Source organism: Sapajus apella, unplaced genomic scaffold (assembly GCF_009761245.1).
Source record: "Sapajus apella isolate SASKATOON/1434 unplaced genomic scaffold, GSC_monkey_1.0 scaffold8, whole genome shotgun sequence".
Classification (NCBI taxonomy): domain Eukaryota; kingdom Metazoa; phylum Chordata; class Mammalia; order Primates; family Cebidae; genus Sapajus; species Sapajus apella.
The window spans coordinates 4,179,846-4,183,011 of record NW_022436948.1 but is presented as its reverse complement, the minus strand read 5'-3'; the positions used below and the strand labels follow the sequence as shown (position 1 = coordinate 4,183,011).

The 3,166-nt window shown below is 49.5% G+C and overlaps 1 protein-coding gene across 1 annotated transcript in view; it reads left to right on the top strand.

Moving 5' to 3' along the window:
- Nucleotides 1-2,886, top strand: part of UMODL1 (uromodulin like 1) — a 71,790-nt gene extending 68,904 nt beyond the window's left edge. Inside the window, exon 22 of the mRNA XM_032276805.1 lies at nt 1,997-2,886. The gene's annotated coding sequence lies outside the window, so the exon portion shown is untranslated. The remainder of the gene's footprint in view (nt 1-1,996) is intronic.
- The last annotated feature ends 280 nt before the right edge of the window (nt 2,887-3,166 follow it).

Below are 3,166 nucleotides of genomic sequence, written 5' to 3'. Positions count from 1 at the left end.
CTTTCTTTTTCTTTCTTTCTTTCTCTTTCTTTTTTTCTTTCTTTCTTCTTTCTTTCTTTCTTTCTTTCCTTCCTCCCTCTCTCCCTCCCTCTCTCTCTCTTTCTCCTTCCTTCCTTCTCTTTCTTTCTCTTTCTTTCTCTCCTTCTTTCTTTCTTTCTCTCTTTCTTTCTTTCTTTCTTTTACAGAGTCTCACTTTGTTGCCCAGCCTGGAGTGCAGTGACACAATCTCGGCTCACTGCAACCTCTACCTCCCAGGTTCAAGTGATTCTCCTGCCTCAGCCTCCCAAGTAGCTGGGACTACAGGTGCATGCCACCATGCCCAGCTAATTTTTGTATTTTCAGTAGAGATGGGGTTTCACCATGTTGGTCAGCTGGTCTTGAACTCCTGACCTCAAGTGATCCACCAGCCTCAGCCTCCCAAAGTGCTGGGATTACAGGCGTCAGCCATGATGCCCGGCCACCTCAGAGCCTTTCTAAGGCTAGTATGCACGTGACTGATGGGCCCTTAGAACAATGCCCTTGCCTTTCCCCTTCATCAGAGACCTGGAGAATTTGTATTTTAGCAGTTGTGCAAGGGGGTCCATAATTCTTGCAGTGGGGGCACCAGGTGTCCCAGTTTAGAAGGAACAACTGTTGTGGGTACAGGGAAAGAAACTTCCCAGGACCTCTGAGCCTCCCAGGGAGGCAGGCACTGCTCAGTTGTGGTCTGGGTCCTCAGCCACCTCTGAGAATCCCTAATGGGGCAGGGGACAGCAGTGAAGTTTCAGTTCAACTGTACACTCTAATACAGAAAAATAAGTAAACTTCCTCAGTGTGGTAGCTTTTGGCCGCTGGTTTGCGGCCCATGGGGTTTGGGTCATGAAGACCCCCTCGTCACCAACCCTATTGCCTTCCATCCTGGGCAGGAGACATTGTCAATACCAGCCTGCCCTCTTCACCAGGCAGGCAGCTTCTCCAGCCAAGCCTGTCTTGCCTGTGCTCAGGTCCTTATTCTCTTGAGATAACAGATTTTTGAAACAACTCAGCAAAGTGTAGTGGACACTGGCCCCAATCTTAAAATGAGGAAATGGGGCCCAGATAACTCAAGGAACTCCTCCCAAGTCACACAGCACAAGTCTACAGCACACATCTCCAAAAGGCAACCTCCATGCTGCCCTCGCTGTGCTACTGCATCAGAGAAAATGCCACCTACTTGTGGATGTGTCGGCCAATGTGAGAGGGATGCCTGTACAGCTCTGTCTTAGCCCCTCTCCTGCCAGGACTCCTGGTAACTAATGTGCACATTGTTCTGGGGTCTCAGAGCTCTTACATCACAGGCGGGGCCGGTGCAAGAGGCCAGTCACCTCCCTAGACAGAGTTACGAGGAAACGTCAGTGCCTCTTATTTAAGATGTGAATCCCAGCAACGAGGCTAACACTTGTCTTGCTAGCTTTCTAAGGAAGTCTGGTGGGTTGGTGCCAAGGTCATGCTGAATGTCCCCTCCCCAAAATCAAAACATCCGAGGGAAAACTGGGCTCTCGTCTTTCCTTGTTCTCCTGGGGCCTCTGTCTTCTGAAGTGAGAACTGTCTCATCACTAGTTCTAAAGTTCCTGCAGACATCTGCTGTTTGAAAACCATCAGCCAACCCACCCACCCTCTGCCAGGTGGTCCTTGGGCAGCCCCACTCAGAGATGTTCCCAGAGTGCTGGTGGGTTCTCCATGGATGGTGCAAAGGTGCAGCGGCCCCAGGTGTGAGGTATCTGCACCAGCCACCCCCACCAGTTGGTGTGGTGAGAGGGGCACCCACCTGAGAGCAGGCACAGCCCCATGGCTCCTGTTCCGCTGTGCACACTGGTAGTGGCTGGATTTTCATTTGGGTGTCTGTCCCTCTCCAGTAAGCATAGACGCCATGCCCTCGGGTTGGTGGTTCCTCCAACACACATCCTCCTGGGGTTTTCTGTCTCAGCTTCACCTCTCCTCCCTGCAAGCTGACCCGGGTGACCTCTTCCTCCAGCAGGTCGCCGTGAGTCAACCTGCCTCCAGAACCTTGGAGCTTCCCTGCCGGGCTCCCCCGGGACCCCCAGTGTCTCTCTGCATCTCCATCCATACCTCGGTTCTTAACTCTTCAAGCCTTAATGGGAGTCTGCTCTGATGGGTCTGCACTGCCAGCGCCTGAGTGAGCCCAGAGAAGATGACAGCAGCCATCATCTTCCCCTGAGAGGCAGGCTGTCCTGTGGGTCCCAGAGGAGCCACACCTCACAGGCAGATGAAGGGGCTATGGGAGATGGGGGCAGTGCTGGGGGTGCCCCGGCTCTACCACCACCCACACGGCCCCCACAGCCCCGACCTCCCAGACCTGTGACCCTCCACAGCAGCCCACGGAACCCTCCTGGGCTTGCTCTCCCTTCACATCCATCACTCTTCGGCAAATATAGAATATTCCACATTCTCAGAGAGACCTGGCAGTGCTCTTAATGCTCTTTTAAAAATAGGTCAGCCTTAGAAATATACTGCTGAGGTTATTTTTGGTGGATGTTTATGCTCATCAAGCTTTCTCCTGTGTACTAAGGTATTGCTTTTATTTACACAGCAGCAACTCAAAAGGCACCCCATTAATATGACAATCTCTTTAGTAGTAGAAATAACATGTACACATCACTCTACATTTTTCTAAGCATTTTCACAGCCATTTGTTTTCACATAAGCTGACCACAGGAGGTGTGATTTACCCATTACGTAATGAGAAACCAGAGGAGACAATGAGTTACTTAACTGAGGTCACAGAATGAATTAGCAAGAAAATCGTTCTAAAATATAAGCATTTTAGTCTGGCATTTTCTCCATCATACCATCCTGAGTGATAATGCTTTGTACTTTATTTGAAATAAACTGGAATTGTATTAGATAGCTCATACCTGAAAGTAGAGTGTTTTTCCTCAACGAACTTAGAACTATAACATGGCCTTAGTTTTCAATCCATGATATTAACTTTGTTGAATATAATTAATTGTCATTCATACAGAACTTTTGGGGAAAAGGAATATTTGGATTTACTGGATATTCTCAGAGTCAGTACAGAAAGACAGTGGGTAATACGTGTGGATCACAGATTCTGATACGTAGAATCAGTTGCGTGGGACACTGCAGTGTGGCTGGTTGTGCTGGATGCGCCATTTGGGATGGTCAC